The sequence below is a fragment of the Herpailurus yagouaroundi genome, unplaced genomic scaffold (assembly GCF_014898765.1).
Source record: "Herpailurus yagouaroundi ecotype Mexico unplaced genomic scaffold, PumYag 100, whole genome shotgun sequence".
Classification (NCBI taxonomy): Eukaryota; Metazoa; Chordata; class Mammalia; order Carnivora; family Felidae; genus Herpailurus; species Herpailurus yagouaroundi.
Window position 1 is genome coordinate 71603126 of NW_024412391.1, and position 20743 is coordinate 71623868.

The window sequence follows — 20743 nt, forward strand, 5'->3', positions numbered from 1 at the left end:
ATCAGAGTTTGGGTAACACTTCATTTCACCAAACACAAATATAATATAACTTCTCCATTCTATATTTATGGGGCAGGTGTTGACCATATAATAATAAGTTTACTAAAGTAATGTCAACTGGCAAAGTATACCCTATAAACAATATTGGTAAATACAGTAGGTTCATGAGGAAAACGCACTGTTTATTTCTGTTTTCCAAACGAGAGGGAAGGTTCCAGCACATAGCAATTACTCTGAGGCTTTTTGCTTCACAAAGGTGGCTTCCAATTTCATTACCACAACTCTGGAGAATGTAATCAATGTGGTCAGAGTCTCAGCAGGCCCACCTTCATGCTCACACTGCCAATCAGAGCAGAGCATCCTGTTGGGGGTGGGGAGTAGTGAGAGCTTGATGCTGGAGCTTTCAGAAAAAGGAGAAACTCTGGGCACCTGGATGGCCCAGTCGGTTGAGCATCCGACTGCGGCTCAAGTAATGATTTCGTGGTTCGTGGGTTCGAGCCCTGCTTCGGGCTCTGTGTTGATGGCTCAGAGGCTGGAGCCTGCTCCAGATTCTGAGTATCCCTCTCTCTCCCCTCCCCCACTCTGTCTCTCTGTCTCCCAAAAATAAATAAACATTAAAAAAAGAAAAAGAAAAAACACTATGATTGAATCCATTGCCAAAACATGGTATTCTCGTGACAAGATGTGGTAGCATTAAACTCATTGATGCCCCTTAACTGGAAAAATAAATAACCCTCTCCAAAAGAGAACCCTTTAACCTAAATGGAATTAACTGAGGTATTTTAACTCAAACAACATCAACTCAAATGAACAAATATTTACTGTTTGTGTAATATGTACAAGTTGCCACGCTAATATTTTATGGACCATAATGTACAATATCACTACTTATTAAACACTTTATCAAATTCCGCTTAATAAATTAATAACCCATTCAGATCAAATTTTGGTTGTGACTGTACTGAATGTGTCTTAGTCACATCCTTGCATGATTCTGCAGCTTTGTTCTATACAAAATCTCACAGGGTTTAGAAAAATGATTTGGGTTCCTTTATTCAAGTAATAGCTATTGAGTACCAACAATTTTTTTCTACGTGTAATGTGTGACTGAGTAATATAGAAGTCAGGTTTCTCCAGAGAAACAGAACCATTAGGAGATATACATATATATGTATATATATATATATATATTTAATTCCAGTAAACATACAGTGTTATATTAGCTCCAGGTGTACAATATAGTGATTCAACAATTCCATACATTACTCAGTGTTCATCATGGTAAGTGTATTCTTGAATCCCTTTCACTTATTTCACCCATCCCCCCACCTACCTCCCCTCTGATAACCATCTCTATAATTAAGAGTCGTTTTTTGGTTTCTCCCCCCACTTTGTTTTGTTTCTTAAATTCCACATGTGAGTGAAATCATATGGTATTTGTCTTTCTCTGACTTATTTCACTTAGTACTCTACTCTCTAGCTCCATCCACATTGTTGCAAATGGCAAGATTTCATTCTTTTATGACTGAATAATATTTCATACACACACACACACCACTTCTTTATCCATTCATCTATGGATGAACATGGGCTGTTTCCATAGTTTGGCTGTTGTGAATAAAGCCATAATAAACATAGAGGTGTATATATCCTTTCAATGTAGTGTTTTTGTATTCTTCTGTGTTAGTAAATATCCAGTAGGGTGACTTCTGGATCGTGGGTAGTTCTACTTTTAACTTTTTGAGGAATCTCCATACTGTTTTCCACGGTGGCTGCACCAGTTTGCATTCCCACCAACAATGCAAAAGAGATCCTCTTTCTCCACATCCTTGCCAACACTTGCTGTTTATTGTGCTTTTGATTTTAACCATTCTGACAGGTGTGCAGTGATATCTCATTGTAGTTTTAATATGCGGATCCTTGATGATGAGTGATGTTGAGCATCTATGTATTTGTTTTCCATCTGTATGTCTTCTTTAAAGAAATGTCTGTTTATGTCTTCTGCCCATTTTTCTTTCTTTATTTTTAAGTAGGCTTCACACCCAGCATAGAGCTTACTGAGGGACTTCAACCCAAGACCCTGAGATCAAGACCTTAGGTCAGATCAAGAATTGGACACTTAACCAACTGAGCCACCTAGGTGCCCCTTCTGCCCATTTTTTAAAAATTGGATTGTTTGTTGAGTGTTGAGTTTTATAAGTTCTTTATGTATGTTAGATACTCTTTATCAGGTATTTCATTTGCACATATGTTCTCCCATTTAGTGGGCTGCCTTTTAGTTTTGCTGATTGTTTCCTTCACTGTGCAGAAGCTTATTATTTTTTATGTAATCCCAATAGCTTATATTTGCTTTTATTTCCCTTGCCTCACTAAACATATCCAGAAAATGTTGCTATGGCTGATGTCAGAGAAGCCAATGCCTGTGCTCTCTTCTAGAATTTTTATGGCTTGAGGTCTCAGATTTAGGTTTTCGATCCATTTTGAGTTTACTTTTGTGTATGGTATACAAAAGTGGCTCAGTTTTCCCAGCTTCATTTGTTGAAGATACAGGCTTTTTCTCATTGCATTATCTTGCCTTGTTTGTTGGAGATTAATTGGCTATATAATTATAGGTTTATTTCTGGGTTTTCTATTGTTTCATTGATCTGTGTTTATTTTTATGCCAGTACCATACTGTTTTTATTACTATAGCTTTGTAATATAACTTGAAATCTGGCATTATGATACCTCTAGCTTTGCATTTATTTTCAAGATTGTTTTGGCTATCCAGGGTCTTTGTGGTATATACACCTAATTTTAACCTAAAAGTTTTTTTATCACTCCAAAATTGTTACATCTTATCTTTACTGATATATGATTTAGATTTTATTTTTGAGAAAGAGAGAGAGGGCACAAGTGAGCAAGGGGCAAAGAGAGAAAAAAAGAAAGGGAGAGAGAAAGAGAGAGAGAGAGAGAGAGAGAGAGAGAGAGAGAGAGAGAGAATGAATCAGGGCTCACCCAAAGCAGGGTTCCTGTTACATGAATCGGGACTCGTGCTCACCCAATGTGGGACTTGAACTCACAAACTGTGAGATCGTGACCTGAGACAAAGTCAGATACTTAACAACCAGGCCACCCAGGAACCCTAGAATTTTTGAAAATAATATGCAAGTATATTTTAGAGTATCATTACAGAATGATGGTAAGACAATACAAACAACAAAACCTCTTTTATCTTCACCTGCACTAAAATGGAAAAAAAAAATACTGTCAAGTAAGGGTCACTTACCTTCCCAGGGGAAAGGAAATAAAAGTCAAGACAGTTATGTTGTTTTATTGTTATTTTTCCATCTTACATGGTAAGTCTACAACAATTTATGCTCACAGCTGTGAGTAGGTGTTTAAAAGAATATTTCTTTCCTGTTTCTTTTGGTGACATCAGTCGCTTTGATTTCTTTGGGTATTGACAAAAAGGAAAACTTTGTTTAGTTTGAACACTTCATACTATCCTAAAAAACTGCATTATTTTTGTGCATTTTTTTATAGAGTGAAGTTTAACAACAGAAAGCATGAAATTAAATAATTCTGAACGTATGCGTGACATTGCTACAGTATTATGATGAACAATTTGGGTCATGTCTAGACTCATCTGAGGATGCCCAAAGTCCAATATAATATGAACTGCACTTCTATTCTGACTCTAGATGATTCCACGGCCATGGTTTCTATTCAACTATTTTTCAGATGATGATAAAATAAGATATTGAATTATTAAGATTTTTATCAGAACTTATTCTGTTTTTCCATTGAGTAGAATCTTTTAAACTTTTTTTAAATGTTTATTTTTTATTTTTGAGAGAGACAGAGCAGACGTGGGGGAGGGGCAGAGAGAGAGGAAGACACATAATCCAAAGCAGGCTGTGCTAACAGCTCAGAGCCAGACCCGGGGCTTGAACTCATGGACTGTGAGATCGTGACCTGACCCGAAGTCTGATGCCTATCTGACTGAGCCAACCAGGCACCCCTCCATTGAGTAGAGCCTTGATAATAAAAATATAATAAATCTCAAAATAGTTAAAAGTATCATATAGATGTTAATATTGAGTGTTACACTTTGTGTTAAAACTATTATTGAAAATGTAGGTAAGTTCCAGGTATTGTTTGCTTTAACAATGATGACAGTTAAAATAAACTTTGAGATCTTTTAATAAGAAGCACAGTATTTGTGAGAGCCTTTCTGGCTGCCATTAAAATGTATATATGTGTGTGTATACTGTGTGTGTGTGTATATACAGATACACACACACAAAGTTTCCCTCATCTCCTGTGACCACTGCAGCTGACAATGTGGGTTTTTCATGACTTGGGATGTTTAGGAACAGCAGAACGCATAGCTTGTTGTCAAGTTTTTACTTGGGCCAAAATCTATAGGAATAGGCATTCCTGGTTACACAAGATGCAGGGTCAGGCAAACAAAATTATGATGACATATCCTTTAGTTTTCCATGTAACCCATGGTATTTTTCTAGGAATAAAATAAGATCCATCTAGGCAAACTTTGTTTACAGGTAGAATAACTGCTTCAAGTAGTTTCCTCCCTATAATGTATCGCTTGCACGCATGCTTCTAATAAACATCCGCTTAGCAGTTTATCTGAACTGTCAGAGGATTTAGCGAAGTCCCATGGAGGGTGATGACTGGGTTTGCCCTTCTCACATATTTAAGGAATGTTTCGAGTTCAAGGAGGGGGAAACGACTCACATAAGATTACTGTAGTAAATTTTTCCAATGGTGTTTATTCTGAGCAGACACTGAAAGGTGCTTCAATAAAACAAGGATGACTAGACTTGCCTCAGTAGTGGGCAACGCAAGTTGTTTTTAGACTAGTGGAGGCTTGGAGACAGATGACTCTTTATTTTTTGACTTAACTCACTTCAGTGACATGAAAGGAAATTGTGGGCTGGTGACTAACACAAGTGGGAACAGGGGAAAGGCTGGAGAAAACCAAAATAGAGTTGGTGTTTAAGACATTTCCTTAATTGTTGTTTCTTGACTTAACTCCCCCTCTCTTTCCATCACACATCTTTGGATTGCCTTGAGTTTACTTTTTGAAACATTTGCTGCAGCAATGACTATTCTGCATGTTAGCATACACAATTTTGGAGGGTCTGGTTTTGGAGCCTTTAATATCTATTTTAGTGCTAATGTGAATTATTTGCCATAATCATTAGAAATATTAAAGTAAGGATCTATGAGAAGCCAAACTTTGTATGTTAATAAGACATAAAGTCAGGACCATATATATTGTTTCCAGGCCCTTCAAACTTGGCAATTTTCATTGCAAATGTTACTTTTGTAAGTTGGTTTCTGTAAATCTCTTCCGCCATTTCTTTAAAGGAGCAAATAAAAATGTTCAAGGATGCTGACCACTGAAGAACACTCTTGATTTTATTACTTTCCTATATTCCCTTGAAACCATATTCTGACACCTCTACTGAATATTTATTTTTGTTTATCCTTCCTTAGATATTTTTCTCTTCTATACATTTTGGACTTCTTCAGAATTTACTTCTTTGCCCTTTTCTCCCTCTATACTTTCTCAATCAGTTATGTGCCACAGAACTTTCTATACTAATAGGAACTTTCTGAAAGCTGCACAATCCAATATGGTAGCTTTCAGCTACATGTGGCTGATGAGCATTCATCGAAATTATGGTTAAGAGAATATTCAAGAATATCAGTGAAGTATCCTTCTCTGATTATGTTACCCACTATTACCATCATCTGCATCTATTCCTTTACTTTCTCATTTTCTTTACCTTTTTGACCTGCTTTCTTTACTCTCAACTCACCTTCTCTGAAGCTCTCCCTTATACACACAGATTAATCTATCTCTTATTGCTGTTGGTCTCCAACGTGCTACACATTCAGTGATATATTCACCATATATTTAGTAAGCCGTTCATAGGGCTTAGGTAATATACAAATGTGATTTAAGAACCAAGACTAACATCAAAGGGAAAATTGTAAGTGTGATGACAATTTCAGCAAGTGAATATTTACCTACCAAACATTTTTATGAAGATATCTCATAAACCCATATAATTAAGCATGTTCAAAGGATTTTCAGGTAATTGTAATTTTTCTAAAACTGGAAATATAAATCCCAGCTCTCCTATGGTTCCTTTGTTTTGGGGGAGAAAATCAGATGAACGGCCAAATACAACAGCAATAGCAATAATGAAATTACCTTAACCTGAAACCAGAAATTACAGATTTTGGTAAATTAATGTAAACTTTGTGCATTGTTTAGTGAGGTGCCTCCCTTTAATTTTATTTTCAATGTTTATTTACAGAGAGAGACAGAGAACAAATGGGGGAGGAACAGAGCGGGAGGGAGAGAGGGAGGGAGGGAGGGGGAGGGGGAGAGGGAGAGAGAGAGACAGAGACAGAGACAGAGAGAGAAGCCCAAGTAGGCTTCACACGGTCAGCATGGAGGCCAACTGATGTGGGGCTGGATCCCACAACCATGAGATCATGACCTGAGCCAAAATCAAGAGGCGGACACTCAACTGACTGAGCACCCCCCCCCCTCCCAGGCACCCGGGGCTTCTTCCCCCTAGAGACAGTGTGGGGAGGGGCAGGAAGAGTGAGAAAGCAATCTTGGCTCTCTTAAGTGAAAGGACGATGTGCAAAACTCAATTGTGTTTGGGGTGTGGTGGTGTGGCTACTGTTGCTGCAGCTTGATTGCTTACTGAGGGATGTTTGGTCCAGTTAGGGGAGAAGAGGAATATTGCTGCAGAATATATTGCAAAAGTTAAAATAGATACCACCTCCTACTTCATCACCAACTCTATATGTTTATAAATTCCAATTCCATAGACAGCTGAAAAGTACTCAAATGAATAACTGTAAACCCTTCACCTAGATTCACCAAGTGTATGTATCTTTCATCATCACTTTATCTCTATCTACATTCGTATGCACTTTAACCAGTTTTAAGTAGGGTGCAAGTTTGATGAATCTTCATAAGTATGTCAGCATCACCTTCTAAAAATAAAGGAATTCTCCTGCATAACCATAATATCATTATCAAATCTAAAAATAATTTCATAAGGGGCTCCTGGGTGGCTCAGTCTGTTGAACATCTGGCTTCAGCTCAAGCCATGATCTTACAGCTCGTGGGTTCAAGCCCCAGGTTGGGCTCTGTGCTGACAGCTCAAAGCCTGAAGCCTGCTTCAGATTCTGTGTCTCCATCTGTCTCTGCCCCTCCCCCACTCATTCGTGTTCTCTCTCTCTCTCTCTCTCTTTCCTTCCCTCTCAAAAATAAGTAAACATTACATACATAAAAACAAAAATAATCTCATAAAATAAATATATAGTCCACAATCATATTCCCCAATTGTCCCAAAAGTCTTTTATAGTTTTTTTCCTGATATAGACTCCAATCAAATTTCATGCATTGCATTTGATTGTTATAGCTCTTTAGTCTTAATATCCAGCCACTCCTATTGTTCTTTTGTCTTATTTTCATGACTTCACTGTTTTTTGTTTGCTTGCATTTTGTTTTGAGGAGTCTACACCATTTGTCTTGTAGAACGGTCCACTTTATGGATTTGCCCCATTTTATTTCCTTGTAATTACATTCAGGTAAAATATGTTTAGCAATCAGGTAACTGTGAGTTTTTTACAGCATCACATTGAGAGGTAACATCATATCAGGTATTCTCCCTGTTGGTGAGACAGCCTGATCATAGCGTTAAGGGTAGTGATAGTAACATTTCTCTGTTGTGAAATTTTCCTTATATTTAGTAATTTGTGGGGTTATAAGTCACAGCCAAGCAAAATTGTCTTCCCTAACAATCTTTAAACCAATGGTTTTAGCATCTATTGGTAGTAATAGCCAAAATCAGTTATTACATTGGGAGCTACAAACTGGCTAGTTCACTAATTCCATCATTTCTTCCATATTTATTATTTGGCATTCTAATATAAAAAAAAGGCCTCTCCTTTTTTTATGTATATATTTTTGGACTCACATTTTTGAGGGAATTGTAATCTAAGTCTGTCATTATCCTATTGGGTTCTCAAATTAAACAACAGAGTGAAAGTCCCTTTAGGTTGGTGTTGAGTCCTTTCCCCATAATTCTTTTAGTGTTTCAGCACTTTTTTTTTTTCTTTTTTTTGGCTACTGGAGTAATACATAGTCATTTCTTTTTATCAGTGATGGTATTCAGAAGCTAAGAGCTCAATAAGAGGTATTTCACTGCTGCCTATTATCACCTATTCTTGACTTTTACAGAATTTAGACACAGCCTCTCTCCATGAGTATGTTTAACCAAGAGTTCAAACTTTTACATTTAACAAAAACTTAACATTAACAAGGGTTTTCCTACATTCTTTTATTTTATATTGGTACCTCATTTCTCTGTGAAAATCTTCCTTTTAATGACATTAACCTACTTATTTACTCTTGTCTACAACACACATAAAGTAACACCAAAAATGTCCCAATGTCACTGCTACGACTACTACTAGTCTTATTAAACAGCTTTAGATTTTTATTTCTACATTTTTGTAGGCTTAGATCTTATTAAGATTGGACAGTCAGAGCACTGTGTCCAAAAGCTACTTGAATTACTTTTTATGGCACAGTTATCTTATGAAAGTAATATTAGTTCATTTTTCTACTTTAAAATTTGCAGTTTGCTTCCTTTTACTTTTGATACTTTTTCTCGATACGTAAACATTTAAATATGTTAAAAATTTTACTAAAGGAAATCTTTCCTCTACCACATCCAGCTCCTCCCTTTTCCCTCCCATCCACTGTAAATAAGCATTTTCATTAGTTTCTGGTTCATCCTTCCCCTAGTTCCTTATGAGAAATGATCTGTTTTCACACGAGAGCATATGAAGTTATTAAAGGCACTCTTTAGACCTTGATTTTACCCATAAATTATGTGCTAGACACCAGACCTTTCTTACTTTTTTTTTTTTTTCTCATTCTAAGAGCTACTTGGTACTTATTTTTGTAGCTACACTTTGGCTTGACCATTTTTGCAACGAGTGAGAGTATTTCCCAAAACTCCAGTACAGAGTATGTGATCGCGTTTTGAAATTTTCCAATCTGGTAAGTGACAAGTAGTAATCTCAGGATAGTGTTACTTTGCATTTTTATTAGGAGTAAAATGGTGCCGATTTTCATATGTTTTGTAAATTCTGTTTCTGTGCAAATGCCATTCACGTGTTTTGCCCATTTTCGACATGTTTTTTTTTTCTCTTTCGTTAATATCCAGAGTCCTTTACATATCAGAGAGATTAGCTCAAGTGTACTTCTGTGAGATGCTTTGCACAGTGTTTGTTTATGACGCCGGTGATAGAGAAGTTACTGTCATGAGAGCACGCCTTTTACCTGCCCCATTACAGAACAGCCAATTATCCTTACAGATTCAACATAAGATCCCCGTCTGGAAGGGAACATTTCCTGACATCTTCCTCTTTGTTTTTCTCCCAAGAAGTCCCACTTCCTGCCCTCCATCCATTGGGAATAAAAGGAGAACAAGCGAGATAGAGGTCTTGTGGAGTTCTGGGGATGCAAACCTCTCAAGTGAAATGCAGAATTACAGAAGAACAGTGTGGAGGAAATGATTGGCATCTAAGGAAGAAAACACAGATGGAAACTCAGGAACACCACCCTCATTTTCCATGCGGTAATGGAGTCTCTGGCCGATAGCCTTTCCACCACCTGTACTAGTGGAGCATGTTACTGAATGGCTTTCAGGACCAACTTCTCTTCGCACACCAAGGTCCCTTTCTGAACCTGTCTGAAATAAGTAATGGAGAGGAAATGACAGACCGAAAAACTGTCTAGAAGTCACAATTTTAGGATATGATGATTGATTGCTTTGGACAAGGATTTGTAGAAAATCAGGAAATTATGTGTCAACTGTGGTACACATCAAAATCCCTCAGAGAGCCTTTTCAAAGTTAACTTTCCAAGGCCCCACCCAACCCCGGTGAATCAGAAGCTCTGTGACTGTATCCAAGTCTGCTGGCATCCATGCACTTGTGGAAAGACGAGGATATTGAATATGAGGTGTGAAATCGTACCTCTGCATCTCCTGAGAAGGAACATTTTTCACGTAGGCTCATTGGCCATTTGAGCTTACGCGTTTTTCTTAATGTATTTTTAGAATTTATCATTGCCTTTTTAAAAAAATTCTTTATGTATTCTGATAATAAGCCTTTGTCAGCTATACATATGGCAGATAATGTTCTCAGATTATAGCTAGTCCTTGCATTTTGTTTAAAGCATCTTTTAACTGAAAATTTTAAATTTAATATAATTAAATGTATCCATCTTACTTTTATTGGGGGTGGGGGGGAACACCTCTTTCACGCAGTATTTCTCTGACCCGAAGTCATTTGTCTCTCTTGTCTTCTGTAACTTCTTAAAACTTTTATAGTTTCACCTTTCCCATTTCAGTCTTGAATCCTTCAAAAGTACTTAATAGTATTAATTAGAAATTTCATTTCTCACTTTCTATATGCGTGCATGTGTATATATATTTTTCCAGCATGTTTTGATAATTCTGTGCCTTTTATTCAGTCATTTAAAAACTATTTGTTGAATTCCCAGCACTATTTGTTAGCAGTTACACTATCATTTCTCAGTCTGCCTGTGAAGTAAAGAGCAGAGAGTGAATGCAATGGAGGAGGCAGGTGGAGAAGGGATTGAAAGATTTCAGTCTATATGTTCAGGGAACATTCTAGGCATGGGGCTGGCTGTACAAGTGGATGGCCAGTGCAGTTGCACAGGGCTTTATGCCTAGAAGGCTCTGAGTTTAGTTTAATGGTCTACTCTTACCACACTGCAATTATAATATTTGCACACGCAACTCCACTTTTTAATTTTGTACCAGGTATATGAGACCATACAAATTATGTCCAGAGAAATTGTCTGGAAACATTTGTCTTTAGCTTACCTTTGCTATTTTCTACCTTCCATTGGTTGAGGTCTTACAGATTTAAGGATATTTATCTGCTCTTGTGTTTAAGAATAGATTTTACATTTGCTTTCTCTTCCGATATGAAAAACTTTCAGTCGTTCAGATAAAAGGATCAAAAATAATTCATATGTTGACCTTAGTGAAAGATAATAGATTACTGTGTGATTTATTCCACCATAAAAAAAAGTGATAAAAACAATGAACACTCAATTTGCCTAACAAAAGGGTGGTATAAAAGAGTACATGTGGTGACTATCAAACAGAAAGATTATGGTCACTCAGGTATTTTCCAGCCCACACTAAATTTCTTTTTCTCTCTACTGAAATCCACCAGTTAGAAATATATTTAATTTTATAAACTTCTAAACCACATAAGCCTTCCTACAGAGACTTATGACCCTGTACTTTGTTTCCTATCTACACCTAGCTGAGATCAATAAACACTGAGTACTTGAGGGGCGCCTGGGTTGGCTTAGTCTGTTAAATGTCTGACTTCGGCTCAGGTCATAATCTCACAGTTCATGGGTTCGAGCCCTGCAACAGTCTCTGTGCTAACAGCTCAGAGCCTAGAGCCTGCTTCGGATTCTGTGTCTCCCTCTCTCTCTCTGCTCCTCCCCCATTCATGCTCTGTCTCTCCTTGTCTCTCAAAAATAAATAAAAGTTTTTAAAAATTTTTTTTTAAAAAAGTAAACACTGAGTACTTGAGAATTCAGGTTGGTGAGGAGCAAAGGAGAAAGTAAGGGGAGGTTATTTAGATCCCAAGAGAAGGAAACTCAGGTCAGATTCCACAGTGAAATTCTTTGGACCATATGAAAGCATCTCCATCTGATGGACGGCAACCCTGTAAATAATGATGGAAACCACATGATTTCAAAAACTTACCCCCCCACTTAATTGGATATGCCTGGCCAGGGTGGATACCTTCTGGTTTGAAAGTAGCAATACTCCATTCCTCATCAAGTTGCAAGTAGTAAGTGGGAGTAATGACAGACTGCACAGCCTGGTGTGCGAAACACAGAGAGTAGAAGCAGGGGACGTTCAGAGCCATGAGGCTATCTACATTTGAGCAGACACTGGAGGCAGAAAGGTAAGATCTGCCCTTCCCTGAGCCATGGCTCTGGGAAGGAGGAAGAGACTGGGCTTCAGGTTATGTACGAAAGATAACCTGACTTGTTTCTCACCAAGTACAAGTCTGAAAATTCTAAGTTATTTATTTTTTAAAGTATTTTTAATGTTTGCTTATTTTTGTGAGAGACCAAGCATGAACAGTAGAGGGGCAGAGACAGAGTGAGACACAGAATCCAAAGTAGGCTCCAAGCTCTGAGCTGTCAGCACAGAGACCAACATGGGGCTCAAACTCATGAACTGTGAGATCATGATCCGATTCAAAGTCAGGTGCTCAACCGACTGAGCCACCCAGGCGTGCCCTAAGTTATTTATTTAATTTAAATATCCAGTATTCATCTGGAAAAGTGACAAAAGGGCATTCATGGGCAAAAGTTAGTTAATAAAATCTTTATGATTTTCTTCGACCAGTAGAGGGACCCATTTCTTATGGTAATGTTTTTTTCATTTCTTCCCTTCTGGAAGTCATTCTTCCTTTCCATAGGTAATCCCAGGCAATCTAAATCATTCCTATTGTTGTTTGGGGCCCCACAGGATGACAAAGATATGGGCCGTGATAAGGAGTGGTGCCCAAGAGCAGGGGAGTGGGGCACAGTTACTGGAATATAAAAATGAGGCTAGGAAAGAAAATAGCATGAGTAGCTACAAGTAGGGTATATGTATGTAGCAGGGTCTGAGGGGGCACAGAGTGACAAGAGATAGTACTTTGAAAAAGATGAAATAAACTATAAATCAATTTAGGAATTATTGGTAATAGATAAGAAATCAATAAAAGGAGATCAAAGAATAGAAGACTCATGAGATGGCTGCAGTCAAGAAACTGAAGTCCATGAAGACAAAATCTCATCTTCACAGGGAGGTCAGAATAGAGATACCTGCTTTGCTAGAAGGGCACAGAAAGGTGAGAAAGAATTACAACAATATTTCACATCTTAAGCTGTGAATTATTTTCTTCCTTCTAGCGAAGAATGGAATTTTTTCATCAGTTGGTGAAAATTCAATAGTAAATATGAAATCAACTTCGTAACTGAGGGACCAACATTAAGAGACTGTAATGGAAAGGAATAGATGGGGAACAAAATAGAATTGACTGTTAGTACATAATTTATGAATCAGGCATAATATATTTAGGTCATTGGCTCTGAAGACAGGGAGAGTTTATTTCAGGAGACTGAAATAAACCAAATGATTTCAAAAACACACTTTACATACACAAGATTAAAAAAGTGTGCTGTAGTCACACTGAACTTTCTATGTATTTCACAAAAAACTTTTCAAGCACTGTTTTTACTTAATGTCATCAGGATATACACTTATTTCAATATTACTTAAACTTTCAGGATTCATTTGTTAAGACAGGCATATCGAATGGAGAAAAGGGATAAATAAAATAATGTAAAATTTAAAAGTTATTTTGCTCACTTCATTCCATGGAGCAACTACCTATTACATCTACTAATCATAGAATTTCTAAGAATCCACTTTTCTTAGTGCACTCCTAGCATCCATCAAATTGGACTTCTAAGAGAATAACAAAGGACTGCTTGCTCAACCAAAAATTTGTATAAGTGGTAAAACTAAATAATCTTTTGCTAAAATATTATATACAATTCATGACCATTTATGTTTCACTATACAAATGTTAATCCTTAACTCAGACACTGTCTCACTGAAAGAGGGAATACTGAAGCCTGTTAAAACCCAGACAGTGCAGCTGAACCAGGGAAATAGGGGAAAGTATAAACAAATCAAAGGCTTAACCTTGCAAGAAAGACGTGTCAATCTAAACAAAACTGTACTTCTCATTTTCCTCACATGTGATTTTGGCAACACAAGGACAACATTATTGGCAACACTAGCTTTGCACTGTGAACTAAGCAGTGACATTCATTGTCTTTCTGAAAGAGAGTCTTTCCTAGAATAACCAACTAGAGTGAACGGTCATATGTTTACATTCCTCGATATATATATATATATATTTTTTATTCTAGAAAGCACCCACAAGGTTTTCTGAAAGATCAGTATCTGCCACAATAATAACAAAGGAAAACTAGGGAATGTATCAATTAGCTTTTGCAGTGTAAAAAGCTACTTTAAAACTTAATGGCTTGGGGCGCCTGGGTGGCGCAGTCGGTTAAGCTTCCGACTTCAGCCAGGTCACGATCTCGCGGTCCGTGAGTTCGAGCCCCGCGTCGGGCTCTGGGCTCATGGCTCAGAGCCTGGAGCCTGTTTCCAATTCTGTGTCTCCCTCTCTCTCTGCCCCTCCCCCGTTCATGCTCTGTCTCTCTCTGTCCCAAAACTAAATAAACGTTGAAAAAAAAAAATTTAAAACTTAATGGCTTAAAACAGCAAGCATTTATCATTGCTCAGATTTTTTTTTTTTTTATTTCTTCGTCAGTTCTTCCTCTCTAGGTAGGCTTGACTAAGACTTGATGCTTGAGAATGGTCTCACTCACATGTGCGACAGTTACTAAGATGATTGATCTACAGATTCCTTGCTCAGGAAGGTCTCTCATCCTCCAGACTACCTGAATTTTCAAACATAACAGCATCAGGGTTCCACAGACTAACAAGACAGCAAAATCCAACGCGTAGTTTTTAAGTCTTTGCATTACAATTGCTAAGTTGCCATTGCTCAAAGCAAGTTATATAAACAAGAATCAAGGAAAAGAAAATGGACTCTATCTCTTGATGGAAGAGTTGCAAGTTAAAAAAGATGTCAAGTCAAACTTCATTTTGAGTTGTTGTGTTTTTTTGTGTGTGCGTAGGGTGTAACATAAGGGTCCAATTTTATTCTTTTCCATTTATCCAGTTTTCCCAGCACCATTTGTTAAAGAGACTATGCTTTCCCTGATGTATATTTTTGGCATCTCTTTTGAAGATTAGTGGTATCTGTATAGATTTATTTCTGGATTCTCTGTTCTGTTCCATTGTCCTATAGGTCTGTCTTTAGGCCTGTACAATACCGTTATGATTATGAAGCTTTGTAATATATTTTGAAATCATTCTGATGTCTCCAGCTTTGTTTGTATTTCTCCAGGTTGTTCTGTTTTTGCTATTTGGGACCTTGTGTGGTTCCATATGAATTCTAGGTTTTTTTTTTCTTTTTTTCCTTCTTATTTCTATAAAAAATACCATTGGGGTTTTGACAGGGATAGCATGGAATCTGTAGATCACTTTGGGTAGTAGGGACATTTAACAATATTAAGTCTTACATTTCACGGACACAGGATGTCTTTCTATGAGTTTGTGTCTTCTTAAATTTCTTTTTAATTTTTTTAAAAAATTTCTTTCATCGGTGTTTTATACTTATCAGTGTACAAGTAGTTCACCTCTTTGGTTAAGACCTCATACTGTGAAACTCCTAAAAGAAAACATACAGGAAACACTTTTTGACATTGGTCTTGGCAATAATTTCTTGGCTACCACCCCAAAAGCACAGCCATCAGGGCGCCGGGGTGGCTCAGTCGGTTAAGGGTCCAACTTCAGCCCAGGTCATGATCTCGCAGTTCATGAGTTTGAGCCCCATATCGGCCTCTGTGCTGACAGCTCAGAGCCTGGAGCCTGCTTCAGATTCTGTGTCTCCCTCTCTCTCTGCTCCCCCCACTCATACTCTGTCATTCTCAAAAATAAATAAACATTAAAAAAATATTACAAAAAAATTTAAAAAAGCACAAGCATCAAAACCAAAAATCAACAAGAGGGACTACATTCAATTAAAAAGCTTCTGCACAGTGAAGGACACCACAAAATGCAAAAACTATCTAGAAAGAGAGAAAATACCTGCAAACTCTGTATCTAATACATGGTTAATCTCCAATATATATGTATAGAACATCTGCAAGTCAATAGAAATAATAATAATAATGATAGCAATAATAACAATCATTTTTTAAAAAGGGCAAAGGACTTGAGTGCACATTTTTCCAAAGAAGACATACACATGGCCAATGGATACATAAAAAAAGGTGCTCAATATCACTAATCATCAGGGAAAAGCACATAAAAACTAACAAAATATCAATTCACACCTATTAGGATAGCTATTATAAAAACATTTTTTTTAACGTTTTATTTATTTTTTTGGGACAGAGAGAGACAGAGCATGAACGGGGGAGGGGCAGAGAGAGAGGGAGACACAGAATCAGAAACAGGCTCCAGGCTCTGAGCCATCAGCCCAGAGCCCGACGTGGGGCTCGAACTCACGGACCGCAAGATCGTGACCTGGCTGAAGTCGGACGCTTAACCGACTGCGCCACCCAGGCGCCCCTAGGATAGCTATTATAAATACACACACAACAATAACAAAGTATTAGTGAGTATGTGAAGAAATTAAAATGCATACATGCTGTTGGTAAGAATGTAAATTGGTACAGTCATTATGGAAAACAGTATAGAGTTTCTTCAAACAATTAAAATAGAGGGGCACCTGAGTGGCTCAGTCAGTTGGTCATGATCTCATGGCTTGTGAGTTCAAACCCCAAATCTGAGCCCTGGCTTGGGATTCTCTCTCTTCCCCTCTCTCTCCATCCCTCCCCATGTGCATTCACTCACTGTCTCTTGTGCTCTCTCTCTGTCTCTCAAAATAAATAAATAGACTTAAAAAATTAAAATAGAACTAATATATGATCCAGCAATCCCACTTCAGGGTCTATATCCAAAAGAGTTGAAATGAGGATCTCAAAGACATATTGGTACTACCACATTTATTGCAGCATTACTCACAATACTCAAGATACGGAAACAACCTACATGTCCATCATAGATAAATGGATAAAGAGAATGTGACACACACATACACACACACACTGTATACAATGTTTTTGTATATTATATAATAAAATACTACCTGACCTTAAAACAAAGGAAATCTTGCCATATGCAATGACATGGACGAACCTGGAGTACAGTCTACTAAGTGAAATTAAGCCAGTCACTTTGGAAGGACAACCACTACATGATTCTATTTTTATAAGATATCTAAGCTAGTCAAACTTCTCAAAGCAGAGAGTAGTGGGAATTGCTAGAGGCCTGGGGCAGAATATTTGGGGAGCCACTGTTCAATGGCTATAAAGATGACTAAGTTCTAAAGATCTGATCTACACCATAGTATCTATAGCTAACAACACTTTATTGCACAATTAAAAATTTGTTAAAAGGGTAGAAGTATATTAAATGTTTTTACCACAAATTAAAAAAAAAGTTATATTGCAAAGGTAAATGTATACAGAGAGTGAGATTTGTGTCCATTTTTTTTAATTTACCATAGAATGAATTAACATGGGTAGAATTGTTGGAAGAAAATCAAAACAAAAATAGGATTAATAATAATAGGAAAAATGTATTCTTTTACTCTTCTTTTGAATTCCAACCCAAATCTCATCACCAAAAGTTGAACATCACTTCTAAAATAGTATCAAAAAAATAAGAGTCAGATATTTAAGGGTCCACACAGTTAATGTTATACAACTCTACAATGATATTGGTGTAAGAATGTCTTTTTCTAAGCCCTGAGATCATTTAGAGTTTTAGAGGAACATAGTTTTATGTTTGCTTTTTTATAATCTTTCTTCAGTGAGAGACTGCCTTGTCCTAGGCTATGTAGATGGGGTAGATTAAGCATTAGTTCAAGTTCCAAACCTACAGTCGCCTCCTAACTAGTAACTCCTTCCCCATTGGGGAATTTTTCATGTTTAGTGCCTTCCTATAGTTCAGATTTTAGTGATGAGTATGTAAGGTGTCCATGGTGATCGGGGGGTGCGGAGAAGAAGCGAGGAGGAAAAGGTGATGCAGAGTATCTCTGTTGGCACCTCTGAAATCAATCACAAAGATAGGAAATTCTGATTTTTCCTGTGAATAAGAACTACCTCGGACTACGTTTCATGAGTACATGGAACAACCTATGAGCTTTTTAGCAAATAGAAACTCAAGATCTCTATGTGTGAAGCCATGGTCTTCACTGAGCTCTATATTGATAATGACATGACATATGCAAATAGTCATAATTTAGAGAATATAGTCTCATAAAATGGGCCTTTCACTTTTTAGGAAAGTTCCAACAAGCATAGAGGAAGGAGATCAAAAAGAGGTTCTGGTCTTTAAAAAAATGGGGCACCTGGGTGGTGCAGTCGGTTAAGCATCCAGCTTTGGCTCAGATCATGATCTCACAGTTCTTGAGTTCAAGCCCTGCAGTGGGCTCTGTGCTGACAGCTCAGAGCCTGGAACCTGCTTCAGGTTCTATGCCTCCCTCTCTCTCTGCTCCTCACCTGCTCTCACTCTGTCTCCTCCTCCCTCAAAATAAATAAACATAAGAAAAAAAAAAGAGGTCCTGGTCATACTCATATTCAGGTCCAGAGGAGCATTTTTGACTGTGCATAGTTAAAAAAATAATTATTAGGTTGTATCTCCTAATACAGCCAAATGATTCAGTGTACAATATAGCAAATCAAAATGCTGTATCACACCTGACTCTGGATTCCAGTTTTGCCATTTGTAAACTGGGTCACCCTAGGCAACTAATTGTTCAACTACTCTAAGCCTAAACTTTCTGATCAGTAAAACTGTAATAATAATAATAATAATAATAATAATAATAATAATATCTGTGTGGTTTACAAAAGTTTAATGTACATCATGCAACAGCATATTTTATTAGTATTGTCTGTGGTTAATTTTATACTGAAAGACAATGGAACAGTTATTCCTCTTACCTTTCAGTGAATGTGAACAACCTTAACAGCAGCTAACATGAAGATACAGATGAATCTCAAGGCTAAATATATTCCCACACCTCTAAAAAATCACAAATATGCCTAACATTTAAAGGAATTCCAAAGACTACTTTGAAAGAACAAGAGTTCTCCAAACTCTCCCTAACTTATCCATGTACTGTGACTTCCAATTATAATGATCTGGTAGCTCTTTGGGTATCTGGTCTAAGGATTGGTGACTAATTAATTAACTAATTAGTTAGTTCTTTAATTAATCAAGCCAGAATCTGGAGGATCATCTTCCATAAAGTCCAGATGGTAAAGCAGGAAAACTAGTAAATGCACATCTACCCTGGCAGTCTAAAAATGAATTCTTTTCAAGTCACCATACTTCATGTTTACTGTCTCAAAGAATTGACCAGGTGTTCATGGAAGCCAACTTTGAGGTTTCTAAATTCTTTCCATCCTCTCTATGCCCTGGGGGCAATACTCACCTCAGTGAAAGATCAAATTCCCTCAGCACACAGGAAGAGAGTTGTTTATTATAAGCGCTAAGTGCCAAACGCATTATTGGAAAACCAGCCAAGATTATTCCACCCTACTCCACATGAATACCAGAGCTTTTTGCTGGTGTTGTTGGAGTTTATCTGATTGTATTTAAGAAGACTGTAATGTAATACTGAAAATTTAACATGAATATAAAAATCACAGTGAACAAAAGCCACTTTTTCTAGAGTAGCTACCTATTCTGACTAGGAAAGTCAACAAAGAATAAAATATTGCAGTATAGCACTTTCAGAAATAGGACATTAGCCAAGGCCTGCTAGAAGTCCAATGTTCCGAGTTCACCTGGTATATCACATTGCCAACATACACGGTCAGGAGAAAACATTTTCAAACAGCCTTAATCCTATTACAATGAAAGCAACTGAAAGCCATTCAAGGCTGAAGAAATAAAGATATAAAACAGAATTCTTTTTCTGAAAACAGAAAATCTTGATATTATGTTTATAGATGTTAACTTATTGTAAAGATATTATATTAATATTAAGATACATTATAAATATACAAAGATAAAGTACATTTTTATATACAGAAATATTCATACTTAACTACAGCTTTCCATTTAGACTTCTTTAAATCTTAATGTTTTCAACAATAATATCAATCTTAATACATCTCTAAGAGTATCAATGGATGTGAACAGAAAATGAAGTCCTCAAACTCAGTTGAGATCATGACCCTTTTCAAGGTAACTGAAATGTATGTTATTTTTTCTTCATCTAATTTCTTTCAGTGCTTATGACAGGGGAGGGTGATGTTGACACTATTAAGAAATGGGTTTTTTTTTGTTTTGTTTTGTTTGCTTTGTTTTTAAGGTAGAACTATCTTGAGGTTTATAAAAGAATGTCTTTAAAGTTTATCTTTACTTACAGTGAAATAGAAAAACAAAACACATCTCCCATAGCATAGTTTGTTAAGGACATAAATTATTAAGCAGAAGTTACCAAATTTTTAGGTGGGGCAGAAGCAGACTAATTTAGTAAAATTATACTGATACAAGCTCATGTTTTCCTTATAAAAATTAGCTAGAAAATTATAAAGAATTAAGGTTTTCCTTTTTTTTTTTAACATTTATTCATTTTTGAGAGACAGAGAAAGAGCATGAGTGGGGCAGGGGCAGAGAGAGAGGGAGACACAGAATCTAAAGCAGGCTCCAGGCTCTGAGCTGTCAGCACTGAGCCCGACTCACGGCTCAAACTCACATACTGTGAGATCATGACCTGAGCTGAAGTTGGACCCTCAACTGACTGAGCCACCCAAGTGCCTCCAAGAATTAAGTTTATTTTTATTTTAAGTTTGCCTTTCTTATGATCGAAGATAAATTTCAGAAACTCATCCCTTTGTTGTTTTAATACC